We start from the raw sequence: 16,881 nt of genomic DNA on the forward strand, positions 1-16,881 counted from the left end.
TGTCGTGGGTGTGATATCTGGAACATAAGAAACAGAACACAGCCACAAAAAAAAAGTAAAGTTTATTATGATTTTATTTTTGGTTTTTGTGATGATTGGTATAGTGAAAAGGAAAGGAATTTGTCCTCCTTTTGGTGGGCGCCATACATATTATATATTTCCGAAATTAATATATATAATTTTCAGATATTTTATATATATATATATATATATATAGAATGGGGGGCACATCTCTCACGCGAAGAAAAGAAAAGAAAAAAAAAACGGGCATTCCCGACGCCAAACGGCTTTGTTCGACTCCAATGTAAAGCAAGTTCCACTTCGTAATAATAGATAGCATCACTAAATTTACAGTGTGTCAGCATTTTACTATAGCAAAATTTTCCCGATTTTATTTTACGTCTTGTTCATATTTTTTAGTTATATATTTGTAAGTTGTTAAAAAAAAAGTTAACTACTTGAAAAAATATTGAAAACGTTAAAGGTAGTTTACATTTTTTCTTGAGACAAAAATCCGGCCGGACTCTCAAGTCCCGTCTAGTCAAGGGTCCTTTTTTACCCATGATTGTGCGCGTAAATATAACCTAAATACTGATTCATTAAAAGTAAGCACACTGCTGGTGAAAAGCTGTTACGTCGTAAATTGTTTGGTTGTGTAAGTGTTTAAAATTAAAAAAAAATATTTTTAGAAACGTTTTTTGCTAAATTCGTTGTTTTCTCTTGTTCGAGGTAGTATATTTTTTAAATGTCTAAATTTGTTGATGTCGAACTTATTGAATTCTATTTGAAGACTTGCCGGAGATATAAGCCCCTTCAGAAATAGATTCTGAAAATGAAAGTGAGGATGAAATCTGCCCAATTTCACCCAATTGGAAATTCGTATTGATGAAGATAACGCTCAATCCATTCCTGGTCCAAGTACAACTGAAAATTTGGAATCCGGTAAGTCAGAATTTCAAGTTATTTATCTGTTTGTTGTTTTATTTATTTTTAGTTTTCTTACTTTTACCTACTGTATTTTAATAGGATTTCAATAATTGGTTATTTGTTTTACTAATGTTTTGTTTCGCAAGAATATCTGTTTTTTTTTTTGTTGGTACATATGAAAACTGAAATCAAATTTTTGCAAACCATGGCTCCCTATAATTTTTAGTGTTTCTGTACCATCAAAATTGTATGAGTTTATGAATGGCTAAGGAAACTTGAAGGGAGTCTGTATTTTTTTATAAATTAATCTATTTTTTTATATCGGAGATATTTCCTTTGAAGTCCGGACTGTTTCATCAGTAAATATATTTATGTCTTTGTACACATTTCATGTCATACGGCTGGCTCCCAGCTTTAGATTGTGTTTGTGTCAGGAATTGTCTTTAAAAATTTGTCTTAGGCCTAAGTTGACTTCTTATCTTTTAGTAAAAACTGAAAACTAACAAATTCTAATATTTTTTTTTTTTTTACAGACATTCTGAACAGGAAATAGTTGATCTTCCACCAAATATTTTAATTACTGCAGATGATACAACTGTGACCATGGATAAAAAGCAAGGCAAAAGATCCAAGAAAAGTAAAAACCAACAACCCGATTGCAAATGGAAGGAAGTAGCCACAGAGGAGAATAAATCCTCTGTTGTGGAGAATAAATCCTCCACAAGCTGAAGGTAAGAGACTGACTTGGTTTGGAAAGTATTAAGTATTAAATATTCTCCTATGTTTGAATTAATTTTCTTATTGTTATTTCTTCTTTTATTGCTTTTAAAATAACTCATTTTATACTTCTTTCTTTAAATGATCAATTTTTGTAAATATCATATTATTTATTCATCTTATAGTTACAAACCTTAGCAAATGAATTGGCATCCTACAAGTGTTTTTTGTTTGCTTGTCTTGTTCGAGTATTGTCTGCATTCTGGTGTTTCCGAAGTCATATTTTTAGATACCGCTTTCTGTCTGCTAAGTGTGAAGAAACGGTTCACTGACTCAGGGCTTGCTCATTATTGTAGGATATGTCTAAGCAATAGCTGTCTTTTGTCACCTACTATTAAAGGAAGTATATTTCGTTAAGAGGTATGATAACAGTGAATATTTAATGTTTAAATAACACCAGAACGACATTCTGGCGCCAGTGCATCCCTGGCAATTAGTAGACAGTCTGTACAATCTTGGAATTGTGATTTCAAAGTTAGAAGACTAATGACAAAAATATTAATGTTAAGAAAAACAGAATTAATAAAATATCTTTTCAAAATAGGAAAAATTTAACAAATACAGCAGTACGGAAGTTTGCAGGTGTAAAAAAGATAGTATTTAATAAAACGAAACAGTTATAATGTACTAAGATTGAACCCTCTAGTAGATTTTTATGTTTGAGTGTACTTCTTTATGTTATTTATCTTCTTTCATTTTGGTACTGGTGTACCAAAATGAAAGAAGATAAATCTGATGGTACTTCCATAAATTTAATTTATTTAAGTATGGAGGATATTGAAGATGATTACATGGATAGATAAAAAAAATGAAAAAGTCATAATGAGAGTAAAACAAAATAGAAAATCTTAGAGTAATTCAAAAGAGTAAAATTTATTGGGTGCAATGTAACATAAGGGTAGAAAATCTGATTAAAAAAATGCCAGAAGAAAAAAAACAGAATTCAGAAAAAAGAGATCCCAGAAAGAGTAATTTTATAAACATAAAAATAAGTAGGAGCTTTGAGAATTCAAAAGTTTAACTGGGAACAAAGAAGACTAGAAAAGGATATAATGCAATGGACATACATATAACCAGATAACCGCATCTAAGTGTAAACAATAATAAGAAATAATATTATAATCAATAACAAAAAAAATTACATCTTTTAAAATTTTTTTTTTCAAAATATATTTAAATTTTCCTATTTCTAATTTGTGAATGTGTGTGTGTATTCTTTTAACTATGTAACAATTTATGTAGTTTTTTTGTAACGAAGATGATGAATTTTGTAATCATTTATGTAAGTTTTCTTTGTAACTATTTCAAGATGAAATAGTTAGTTCAGTGTGAAATACAGTTTTGCAAACTTTTGAAATATTTGTTAAATAAATTAATTTTCTTTGCAACCATGAAAGTAGTACACTGTAGTTTTTCTTCTTCAATTTTTTGTAATCATTTATGTAAGTTTTCTTTGTAACTTTAGTTTTTTTTTTTTTGTCAACTATAAAACAATTTCTTCTTTTAACTGTAGTTTTTTCTTTTTTAATTTTTTGTTACCATATATGTAAATAAATTTTCTTTGTAATCATTTCAGTATGATAATACTAGGCAGTAACACAGTTCTCTTCTTTTGTACAGATGTTGATAGTTTCACATTCCATAGTGATATACTGAAGTGATAGAATCAGTAAGTAAAAGGGAAATATCATCTCCTACTCTTATCGCAGTGTATATTATATCATCTCCTACCCTTATCCCAGTGTACATATATCTTTATCGATAATATATCAATATTATATTTGTTCCAGAATTTTAATTGTAATAGCTCTTGGTATTTGACTGATCTGATAGACTGAGTCTGTCTTCAGTTTTGTTAGGTATCTCTGCAGCCAAACATTTTTGAAGAAATTCTATTGTGCTATGTTGGTTTTATATTTGTCGGGTATAATCCTAGAATATGATATCAGATGTGAGACCTAAAATAAAAAAATTGATTTCATTTCTCTTCTCTTAGGTTTATATACAGAACTAGGTTTGTATTTATTTTATCTATATTTTATACAGTTAAATTATTAAAGAAAATTAAAAAAACTATTTATACTTTTTTGACGTGATATAATTTACTCGTTCCTAGAATATGAATAATATTCCTAGAAAATTTGGCCCGTATTTAATTATTATTTTTTGAAAAAGATTAACAGAATTACCTATTTACTAGTCGCAGTATTAAGTGCACATTGTACATTGTATTAAATGCAATCATAGCAGTCTAACAAAATTTTTTGTTAGGCTAAGTTCTGTTTGTTGATTACTTCTAATAGTTATGACAGCCATCCCTCTGGTCTACAGTAACTATCTTCAGTTAATCTTCAGTTTATACTAATATATTTAAATGATGTATTAATCGCAAATATTTTCCTGTTATTTAAGAAAACTTCATCTAAAAGATTACAGTATATTCTAAATTTTTATTATTATTATGAGGGGTGACTGAAGTCACATACAGGGAACGTATCAGAGAATAAAACGTCGCATAAAGCGACAGGATCTGCTGTGTTGTAGTTTCAGTCATCTACCGCTAACATTGCAAAACTCACAACTGACAGTATGCCTGCTTTTAAATCATGCTTATGAAATGTTTATGAAGATACTGTTGATTGAAAAACAGTAAGTAGATGGGAAATAAAATTTCAGATATCGGAAGCTGTTAAAGCAAATACTGAAGATAAATCTCACAATAGTTGACTAGTTTCTGGAACTGTTGAGAAGCACCAAAGGTGGTGGATTAATCGATTCAAAATTACTGCTGCATTACACAACAATGCATCCCCACGTATAGATAGGCATATAAAAAGAACAAGAAGGACATTATTCCTCAACTAGGCAACCTTATCATAGTGGATGTCATGCAAACTTACAGGAAAGAACAAACTTGCAGAAAAAACATTGTGAAAGTATACTCCTCTAAAGAAGCAAATATTGTTTAATGTATCTTTTGTTTTTTTTTCTTATATTGATTTTAATCTGATTTAGTATTGCATAATGTAATTTTTTTTTTTTTTTTAACCTCAGAGTCCACAGTTAAGCATTACTTCAGAGGATGAGATGAATGATTTGTAGCGTGTGTGAAAATGCCATGCTTGACCGGGATTCGAACCCGGGACCTCTGGGTGAAAGCATAATGTAATATTACGAAATATTTCCTTTCATTCGCGAGTTATGATTGACTGTGCTTACATTTTAATCATTTTTTTTTTTAATTATTTTGATTTTTACCTTGCAGTAATACCTAATAATCAGTTACAATAAAAATTATACAATATGTATAATTTGAAGGTAAATATTAAATATCCAGCACCTGCTGAAACATATTGATCTTACTTATCTTTTATTCTAACAGGGTAGTTTTAACATCCAAAGCATATTGTTGCCGTTAACATGACTAATAAATTTTATTTATACATTAATTTCGTAAAGTGATTTGAAATATGTATACCGTAGAAATAGAATATTTTCTTTTGTTACAAGAACCTTATATATGCAGTTTTGTTGTGTAATCATCTTTTTGCTGTTCTTTTGCCTCTGAAAAGGGTGTCCCCATTTCTTTCATTCCTACGTTTCCCTTATTCTTCTTAAAATTCCATATCTATGTTAATTCATTAACTTTATTTTTATCTTACAATGTATTTTTTCAAATGTTATTTTCTTTGGCGAGATTAAATTATTTATTTTTTTACTATAACTTTCTTTTTCCACTTAACCGCAATGAGTGATCGTTCAATAATACATTAATCCCATTCGTAAGTATTATGTTACCTATAAGTTATTCAACGTAAATATTTTATGAATTTAAAAAGAAAATAATAAATAAAATTCAAATTTCAAAAAAATTCAGTTCAATTTTGCTTTTAAAAGTAATTTATGTATTAATACTATATAATTCAATAAAAAAAAAAAACCAGTAATACTAAAATGTAAACAATAACTTTTGTTCTTACAAAAACTTCTTACAAACTACTTGGCTGACATAGTACAGAAAAAGTGTTAAGAAAATGAATGGAAAAAACAAGTTTTTTTAATAGAATTGGATATTATTACTGTTCAGTTGGTGGTTAGCCTGTGATAATCTCTACACCAAATTCTGAAACCATGCCACTTAATGAAATGTGTTTGGTGAAGGGGTTTACTAGTCTTAAAAAAAATATTCCTCTTAATTTAATATATCATTAAGAGCAAATTGTAGAAGGGGTAGTTTTTCATTCTTATTTAGATCTTGAACTGTAGATCTATTTGTACATCTTAAAATTAAACTTTTTGAATTAATTACATTAAAACCATTTAAAAATGTAACTTTGAACATTATTTTTGTTAGATTTACCAAGATTCCTAAAATTTGCCCTTTTTTTAATAATAAAAATGATTTTTTTAAAACTAAAAAAATAATTTAATGTTTTTTTTTCTTATATTTTAATTATAATTTGAAATAGTAAAACCCTGTTAATTTATTTTTATTATTTCTTTTTATTTAATTTGATTCATAGTATTGTATGTAGTACAAAAACAGTCAACGTATGATTACACCAATAGACAAAAAATTTTTTTTTAACATTTCTCTAAATGTGATGCCATTTCTTGAATTGCTTTTTTGCATACATTACAGATCTGTAAATACAATTTTTCTATCACCCTTAGTTTTAAATAAATTTCACTTCAAAAAAAATTAAGAGAAAGTATAGTAAAAATCTGTAAAATTTATAATTTTGCGCAGCCATACTTGTGTTAGAATGATTTTGCTGATTCTCTTCTTTTATAAATAACCTCAGGCACATCCCAAATTTATGTCCAGCAGTAATCGGCTAGCATATTAGTATTCCATTTCCCTTTATAGCGTGGCTTTCCATCACCGAAATGTCTCAGTGGAAATGTTCACTGTGTTCCTTACTTAAGAGGTTGTTTGACTAAATATGGATGTTTCTAGCGTGAAATGTTCATAATTCAGTCAAGAATGATATTTAATAAAACAATGAGTGGACTGTAAATAGATTAGAATACGAATTTATACATGTATAAAAGACTTGAATGAATGATAATAAAAGTTACATAAAATAAAACAAATAAGATATAAGATTGTTAATGATGCCGCTAAACGGGCGAGTTGCTTACATCACTGATATTGGGCGAGAACTGCACTGTCCAGCTAGTCTGTGTGTATACCTCCACTACTTGAGTGATGTATATGCGCAAACAGAGGTTGTCCAAGAAAAAATCCGGATGGGATCAAAGACATATTACAATCCCATTGCTCTGTTTGAAGTAAGAAATTGATTAACAATATTGTGGTAATTGTCAAATTTTTGTTTGCCGAGAAAATGTTTGCAAACGTCTTTAAATAAAGGCCAAGCTGCACTTTCTACATTATTTAACATTGAGTTAAGTACATCATCTTTGACCAGCTCTCTTATTTGAGGACCAACAAATATTCCTTCTTTAATTTTTCCTTCACTTACATTCGGAAATTTCTGTCTGATGTACAAAAATCCGGGACTACCCTTCTTCATTGCTTTTACAAAATTTTTCATTAGCCCTAGCTTGATATGAAGAGGGGGTAAAAATATTTTTTTGGGTTCAACTAAAGGCTCATGAATAATATTTTTCCCATTTGGAATTAAGTTGTCTTGTTTCTTCCACTCTTTGGTAACAATGTTTATCCCTAGCTCGGCTGTCACATTCGCAAAGAAAACACATGTACTTAGTATAACCTAAGTACATGCCTAACAAAGTAGCTATAATTTTCAAATCACGACATATGTTCCAGCTATGTTTTTTATAATTTTTTTTCAAGAACGTCTTTCATTACATCGTATGCTCTTTCAAATTAATACCATAAGCGATTGGTATTGAAGCATCATTTGTTACCGTTGTGTAGTAGAATAACTTTTGAACTATACATGGACGAAGCTATGAAAAGGTGCCAGTCCTCAGGTTCCTAAGTGCAACATAAGCACATCAATATTTGTGCAATAAACCAAATTATTTTCCTTAATAAAGTAATGAGAAAGTTCTGTTTGTAGGCTTCAAAAGCCAGAAACTTTTGTATTTTTTTTAGGTAAATTTTAACAGTTCAGCTTGATTTTTGATAAATTTAAATCCCTAACCAATTCATTTAATTCATCTTGTGATATAAGATGTTAATTCATCTTGTGATATAAGATGTGGCTTATTGGAAGATAATTCAAAATCAAAATCAGTGTTGTCTTCTTCAGTACTGCCTGATTCTTCATCGCTGCTTTTGAAACTACATGCACGAGTGGCTCAGGAACTGGAATAATTTCACTGTGAGGTACAGGCCTAATTGCAGAATACAATGAAGGATATTTTACAGTACATTTAGATATTTTAGAAATTTCAGACATGCTTGTTAAATGAAAGTAACAGTCGGTTACATGATCCGTTGGTTCACGTCAAACGATAGGTACACCAAATGGTAAAGCCTTCCGTGTACCTTTCAGCCATCCTCTTAAATATACAGAACATACATACTATATGAGGAGCCCATGTCTTATCCTGACCACCAATTTTACACTGAAAGTACAAACGATATGCTATTTTAATTAAAGGTATAATGTTTTTTCTATTTGTTTTTATGGTAAACTCACCACATACATAGCAAAAGGCATCCACCTCATTTACACAATTATGACACTCAAGGCATTATGACACTGCACTGTCAAACGTAAGACAGCAATAAGACTGAACAAAATTAATTCATTCCTAAATCCAGTGGTTACAAACATAGCTGTGTTTTCAGCCACATGTTTTGTGACCCGCACAGACATGATTAATTTTGTCTATGATGGCTCATTCTTCACTAATAGTTAGTCATAATACGTGACTATGATATGATTTAATTCTTTGTCTAGTATTGTTTTTTATAGCTTACAGGTTTTTAAAAAAGTTAAACAGTAAACAATGAGCTAACAAAATACAATATAGGAGCATAAAATGCTAACTATACGTTGAAAAATGAAAAAAATCCTTTAATTAAAATTTAAAAATTTTTCAAAAATGGTGGGTGGTAGAAAGGTTCTGAGTTCAAATTTGTTTTCAGCATCAAAAAACAGGTTAAAATCATGTATTGCATTTTAGGAAACAAAAATTATGTTTATCAGTGTTATCATTTTCAAATTGTTTTTTTTTAACTCAGGACGTCGAGAAATACAGTTAAAGAGGGAATAGATTCTGTTAGTTTGTATATGGTTGTCATCTATTTTAATTATTAACTCGGATCTTACTGCATGGAGATGTTGGTGTTGAATTAATGAAAATTTTACTAGTATGAGTTTTGAACTCATAAAAAGAAAATATTTTTATCTCAAAATGGCTTATTTTAGAAACTACAAGGAGACGAAGGAGAAAGTTTGGGGCAGAAGTGGATGGAGACAGCAGTTTTATTGAAAACTAGGTATGTTGTAGCACTGTGTCTAAAGTTGTGCATGTGAAAATTTGATGAGAATTGATTGAGGTCTTCTTGAGTTGCTCTAAATATAAAGTTAAAAAGTTTTTGCAGGGCAAGTTAGAAACGTGGTTCTGCAGTATCTATTGTTAGCAATACTGTTTGGCATATTTAGGTAGCTTTATGAACATTGAGGATCATAATGACTGTATGTGTTTGAGTGGGCATAAGGAAACAAAATAAAATAAGGAAAAGTCGTTCTTGCACAGAATTTTTCACAAGAATTGTTTTCTATTCTTCCAATGATATTAAATTAAAAACAGTAAATGCTACAATTTAGTTAAAAATATAAGCAAAAGAAATAAAGATAAAGAATAAAAACTTAATACTAAAAAAGTAAAATAAACTTGTATAACAGAACAAACTTGTATAACAAAACAAACTTGTATAACAATGCAATCAAAAATTTCTTTACCAGCAACTGCTCGGGCTGTAAGTCATCATTTCTGCAAGTTTCTTATAAAACCACTAGGTGGCGCTGACTAATTTGTGTCATGATAAACACATCAACCATTTCATTGTATTGCAAAACATTTGAGTGATGTATCAAGTTGATCATCAATTTGATAAGCAATGTGTGTATTATTCTAAGATGTGTGGTACTACTTTAAGGCTGGTTGTAAAATGCTCTTGATTTCTCCATCTACTTTATGTTGATGAATTTTCCATGTTTGGTAACTGTATGATGCATGGTGCTGTGGCCAAGAAACTGAGAAGTATTTCAGAGAGATTTAACCAGATTTTTACTATATCTGGTTCTGAAAATGTATCCACCGTTGATGCACAATCCCATTAAAGAAATTGATTATTCTGCTTTAGCCCTGGTCTAGTAAGGAATCAATACTGGCCATCATTTTCTTGCCTAATTCGTGAGATATTCTTTTTCTCTATCAGTCCATACTAATTTTGTTTTCTTCCTGTGTTTCTTTATAATGGACTAACAACAGTGACAGCATGATCTGTTGTAGACTGATCTGCAAAAGAAAATTGTTAAAAGAATGTAAATGACAAAATTCTGTGTGTCATTGTACTACTGTTTTCTATGTCATCATAAACATCCCAAAAACAGGTACAGTACAAAATTAACTAAAGAAAAATTTTAGCTTATAATTTAGGCTGTTTTTAATTTAGTTAAAGAAAAACCATGTGTACACTATAAGTAAGATAATTGTTAATTTATAAGTAAGATATAAATTAACAATATAATTAATACAGTAGCTGTGTTTTTTTTTTCATAATCAATAAACAAAAGAATTAAATATAGGATTAGTCTAATACTGAGAAATGTCCCAAGAAAGAAGGCCTTATTTTCATTATTTGTCAGCTTAGCAGCCCAGTTAGTGTAGTATTACATTGTAATAATATTTTATTGAACATAAACATTTCCTAAAACATTTTTATTGAAATTATTACTTATATATATTTAGTTTATTAGAATTATTAATATTAATTAATTAAATGATTAATACTTTACAGTAAATAAAATCCGGGAAAAATCAGCACCTCGGGTGCACATTCCCAGAACACTGAGACAAGTTAACTTAGCACATTTAAGGTAAACATTTATCATGAAAATAATTTTTACTGCATACCTGTGTCATCAGGAATACTTGATGTAATTGGTTGATAAGCTGACAGTTTTCGTTTAAAACTGTAGTTTCCTTATAATGTAAATTTTTATATTGTTTAGTTTCACCAAAATTGGTTTTCTTAAAGTCATTTATTTTCTTACGGTATCTCATTCAATTCTCTAATGTTTACTTGCTTTTTTATAAACAGTTCTCCTGGAAAAATATCTAATGAATAGGTTTTGTATATTTTCTGTATTTTATCTTTAAATTAGCTGCTTTTAATTTTAAACTGTCAATAATATGTCAGTGAATTTAATTTTTTTCAGATACCTACCAAATGGAAGTATTTTTTCAGAACTCCAGTTTAAAGAGTTTAAAGTTTTTCAGATCTCCAAATGTTATACAAAGCATTTGTAAAGATATTTGGTTATTACTAGATTAAGTAAATATGCCGATCCCAGAAGTCAGTGATTGGATGAATGTAGCACGTGATTTTGAAAGGATCGCTAAATTTCCCTAATTGTATAGGAGCTGTTGATGGCAAGCACATCGGAATTACCAAGCCACTGGATAATGGTTCAATGGATTTTAATAATAAAGGTTATTTGTTACTGTTGTTTCATTTTAATGGCAGTATCAGTTGAAAATTATAATTTAATTTATTGAAGTGATTGCTTACAGGAAGGATTGTGAATCAAATTTATTTAAGGACACTTCATAATGGAACAACCTGCAACAAAACACACTGAATATACCTCCTCCTTCAGCTCTACCAAGTAAAAAAGAGAATGTGCTGAACGTTTTTGTGGCTGATGAAGTTTTCACATTACATGGACATTTACTTTAACCCTATATTAGTTGACAATTAGACAATCAAAAAGAATTTTCAATTACCTCTTAAGCAGAGCAAGACACTTCGTAGAATGTTTATTTGGAATAATGAGAAATAAATGAAGGATATTTCACCAGCCATTAAATATCTCTAGATTTTTCGACTTGTAATGTGAAGACGTGTTGTGTGTACTTCAAAATTTCATATATAATTAAACTAGATAGAAATTACGCCAATACCACCGTATATTTGGATTCAAAAATAACACTCCCACCATCATATGCTATACAAGTTGGTATGAATGTGAACAAATTAAAGAAAACAAAAAAAGTGTTAATTGAAAAACAGAATTTTTCAATGCACCTAATAAACTATTTCATTTTATATTGATTATTTATTTTTGGATTGGTTTATTTATAATTTAATGTTTCTTTTTATTAACGTGTAATACATATTATCAATTAACAATATTATATTAATATTGATCAAACAATATTAAAATTAATATAACTTTGTGATTACTTTTTCTTTGTTATTCCGTTGTAGCCTTGAAGAGTTAGGATTTTGAATATTTAGAATGTTTATCTTGTGGTGGATTCTTGGGCTGATCCTGTTTTTATATTCTCTTTTTTTCACAACATGCACATTTCAGTTGCATCATTCACTCTCAGTAGTTGAAGTGAGACATAAATACCTTTTGAATTTGTCTTTCTGAAGTATGTACAGATTCAGTAACAAATGGATTTCAATGTAGTTTTATTTACCATAAATTACTGTTATTTAAATGTTAATATATATCTCCCTATAGGATATTAAACATTTTTTTAATTTTTGTTTTTACATTATTATATTTTAATTATGTCATATATAATTTTACAGCTGAATATTTTATTTCGTAATTTTATAGTTGGTTAATAAAATGTTTCGTTTCTTTTTCAGATTGTGTAAATATTTATAAACATGTTTATCTGTGAACTGTTTTTGATTATGATTGTGTAAACATATTTTATAATCAGGTTTCTTATTAAACTCATATAAAATCCTGCATGTTTGGGAATACTGGGATAACCTACATAGTTATTAGAAAAAAGTAACAATCAGAAGTTGTTTCAGGTAATTTATGTCACCATCAAGTATCAAGTATTTTCTGGTTGGATTCTTGTCCCATATTGTGCTACACGGTGTGAATTGAGCGAAGGAGGATTCCACATGGTGCCTTGCAGTTCCCCTGTGCTTTTTATTACACAGTTTCAAGTTTACACAACTCAAAGTTTGAGTTTGAGCAATCACTGTTAGGATGAACAAAATGATATCAATGATTCATAGTGGTGAAACAGTTTCAATTCCAGTGCATCACACATTAGGAATCCGAGTACATCAATCAACCCTCATTCTGTACAATTTGACAGACAATCCTACATTAACCTTGTTTTTAATAGAATTTCAATTGATCTGTGGTAACTTTCACAATAAAACACTTGCTGTTTTCCCGATAAATGCTACTGAAAGCCCATCTGGATAGATGAGACCACCACGGTTTTTGCACCTCAAGAGCAGCATCACATTGATTTCAATGATCATACTGTTTCTCCCAACTCTATCGTTCTTGTGCTGTTCAATATAGTTAATATATACACTTCTCTAATGAAGTTATACCAGTCAATTACTGTATTAGGATCTATACCTGATTCAGCAACAACATTTTATAGTGCCCAATTATATTAAAACGTTCGATGGTAATTAACTGAGGTTCGAATATTTTAGTAATGTACCGACACACATATTGACTTTCAACAGGCAAGTACAATGCCAAACAATAATCATTTTCCTAAAGACCTATGATGTGTTATGGTGACATGCCCTGTTTCACGGTAGATTGCCACGCTCTTTCAGAATTAGTGCGATATTCAGTGGACTATGTAAAAAAAAATTGATTAATGCTTGTCATGATGATTTCCAAAGTTAGGCTATACCTTAGCCAGCCTCTATGCTGTGACTAGTAGCATCTCAGGCTTTCATCTGGAGATCCCATGTTCGAATCCCAGTCAGGCATGGCATTTTTCACACATACTATAAATCATTCATCTCATCCTCTGAAGCAATATCCTCTGAAGCAATATGAATGGCAAATTCTTCTTTGTTATTAGAATTTACATGAGAAACATTATTCGGTCAAATAGTGTTTTTCTTATAATCGGTTAAGAAAAGTTAAGTTCAAACAAAGTGTTTTGTCCATAACTAAGTTTCATTCATAGAGTGATTTTCCAACTAACAAATGGCGTGTTTTCATTTTCAATCAGCTGACTGCACATTTCATCACAAAGGAAACTGTTGCTACATATTTTCCTTTAAATTGTCTGTGTTGAACTAACATTATAATGTTTTATCTTTTAAAAGTGTATTTATTGAAATCAATTTGAAAGTAATTGATATGAGTGACTCAAATGGAAGTTTACTTGGCGATTGCATTGTTGAAAACAGAAAAATTAGGTTACAGGTGGATTACAAAAAAGCTTTATAAGTAGCCAAGTATTCTGCACCAAAAAGAGTCTTTAATTCTTGCAAACATGAAAGTAATAGGTTTGCTTGCATTAAATTTAGGCCAAGAGATCTAAAAGTATTTCTCTAACTTCTTCAAAAAACCAAATAAAATAAGATAAGATAGAATTATTGGTACATTGGCCCCCACTTGTCTGGTTAAACTGCATAGGCCTAGGCCAATCGCTAAGAAAAAGCTAGTGGAGAACATGCAACTTATTTTTTACTTACTTTGTAATTAGGTAAAGTTCCAGTCTGCAAGAAATTTTTTCTCAGATGTTGGTCGTACTAGGCTAAAAAGTATTGTTAGAAAAGTTAACTCTGTGAACCCAATTGAAGAGAAAAAAGGGGGCAGTAGGAAAAGCTACCCTAGTTTCACAAAAAAGGAAGAAGTGAGGAAGTTTATCAGAGATGGCTAAGAGGGACAGAGTCGCACTGTAGTAGGAAAAAATCAAAATGAATCAATTTATGTTGCGATTTGTCTATTAAGAAACTGTGTGGTATGTATAATGATCAGACATCTGAATAAATGAAAGTAAGTGGGCCAATGTTTAGAAGAATTTTTAACCAAGAATTCTGGCTTCTGATGCATGTAGTACATGTTTGCTTACATAAAAAATTAAAAATGCACAATCTGGGTGTACATTAAAAATGACACGCATGGTAGAGAAAGAGAATCCACACTCAGAAATCCCAAACTTTTTATGATGATTTGAAAGCAGATGTAGAAGATTCTTACTCCCTGTGCGTTGATTTATAGCAGTTGCTGTTGTTACAAAAGACTCCGATACAAGAAGCTTTCTACACAAGGCAGTTAAATTTATATAATTTATGTGTGCACAAGTGATTTCTAGATGAAATGTCCATATTTTTATTTTTGTTCATAAGACCAAGCTGGCAAAGGCAAACCAAGAAATCTTGTCTGCTTTGCTAAACCACCTGTCATTTCTTGATCTTGAAGGGAAAAATGTTCGTCTCTTCTGTGATGGTTTTACATCACAAAATAAAAACAACATAGTTTTAAGAAGCACTGTACATTTCTTAAAAACTGTTAAAATGTGTATTAAAGAAATTTTTTTGTACTTTCCAGTGTGTGGCCATAGCTTCCTCCCTGCTGACAGAGTTTTGGCAGTGCAGAAAAGATTTTACGAAAAAATCAATAATCTTGACCATGGAAGAGTATTTTCAATGCTACAGAAAAATTGGACAAGTAAAGTAACTCGGTAAGGATTGGAATCTTTACAAAACTAAAGGATTAAGTATATATTATGAAGTTAATAATTCTATCAGTAAGCTTAAAAGAATACAAAAAAATTAAAGAAGAAGGACATTTGATCGAAAGAACTGTCAACGATTGTTAAGTAACAAAGTCAGTTACAAATCATAAATTTGTTATTGTCAAAGGAATGAGAAACTATACACTTGAACATTCATTTTAATAAAATTTGTTTAGTAAATATTTCTATCAAACATGCTACCAGTAGTGAGAATAAAAATGATGTCAATAGTGTTCTTATAAAGATTTTTTTAATAAAAACTGGGATGGTACAAGGAAATAATTTGTGGTCATCAACAGCTGATGAAGAAGAGTGATGAAGAGTGTAACTGTCTAAAATATTTTTGACTACATTTTTTGGCCTGTTATTCTATGACTTTCTTTTACCCTTCATTCTAATTTTTCCTTACCCTTCATTTTTTTTTTCTAATAAGCTAATAATATTATGAATTGTTTCATAGGCCTGTGTGAAGTAATTTATGTTTGTCCATAATTGTTTGAATACTATTGCAAATGTACTACCTAATAAAAAACTTGTTCAAACTGAGTTTTGTCCTAATGTGTTTCATTCAAAGCATGCTTTGTCTGTTTCATTCAAAACATGTTTTGCTCAATTTATTTTATTATTTTCTCAGATTCCTTTGACAGTAATATTTTAGTATGATGGTTAAATAAACTTAAAACAATGTCTTAAAGGTAGTATGACAAATTGATATTCTCCTTAAAAATATTTTTTGCGAATACTGTTGAGTACATAAATGGGACCAAAAACTTTTTGAATATTACATCCTCAATTGTTTATACTCATTTTTGTTCTTTGCCTTATTTTTTATTAAGATTTTTATATTATTGTTATTTTTGGTTAATAATTATTTAAGGTTCTCGGTTTTGTTTTCATTTTTAATTAAATTTCTTTCTATTTGGGATTCATGTATGATACTAAGGGTTCAAGTTGTGGCACCTAATTCTGGTTCTATAATTTTAGCTGGCATTTTAATAAAACTTAATGGCTGTGGTTTAATTCTTGATACAAAAAAATAATATCTACGTTATTTTGCGATGGAAAATTTCAAGTTTAAAGAATAAATTGTACACCCAATAAAAATAGTGTCCTAATCTAAAATAAATGCTTTGAGAAAAATCCAGTAGAAGTATTAGAACTGAAAAATAAAATACAATAAAATAATAAATAAAATAACCCAATTTTAGTAATATTTCACCAGCACCTTTTGTTGGATAGATATAAGTAACGATAGTATTTTCCCGAAAAGAACTCACTCAGATTTCTGAATCATTCGGTATGAAAAAACACCTTTTTTAATTGTACTGAAAAATAATCTTGCAAAAGATTATTTTTAGTATAAATACTCTTTCTACAGAGTTTTTGTGAGAAAAATAAACAGATAGTAATCAATTACTGATAGTTTGTCTTTATAATTTATATGAACTAGAAACAGACAATTAG

The 16,881-nt window shown here is 29.6% G+C and overlaps 1 long non-coding RNA gene across 1 annotated transcript; it reads left to right on the plus strand.

The window, feature by feature from the left end:
* The first annotated feature begins 561 nt into the window (after nt 1-561).
* Nucleotides 562-15,929, plus strand: LOC142320113 (uncharacterized). The gene is made up of 3 exons (XR_012755290.1): nt 562-942; nt 1,461-1,658; nt 15,231-15,929. It is a non-coding gene; the product is annotated as an uncharacterized LOC142320113 (long non-coding RNA).
* Nucleotides 15,930-16,881: the final 952 nt, after the last annotated feature.

This window comes from Lycorma delicatula, chromosome 2 (assembly GCF_047948215.1).
Source record: "Lycorma delicatula isolate Av1 chromosome 2, ASM4794821v1, whole genome shotgun sequence".
NCBI lineage: Eukaryota > Metazoa > Arthropoda > Insecta > Hemiptera > Fulgoridae > Lycorma > Lycorma delicatula.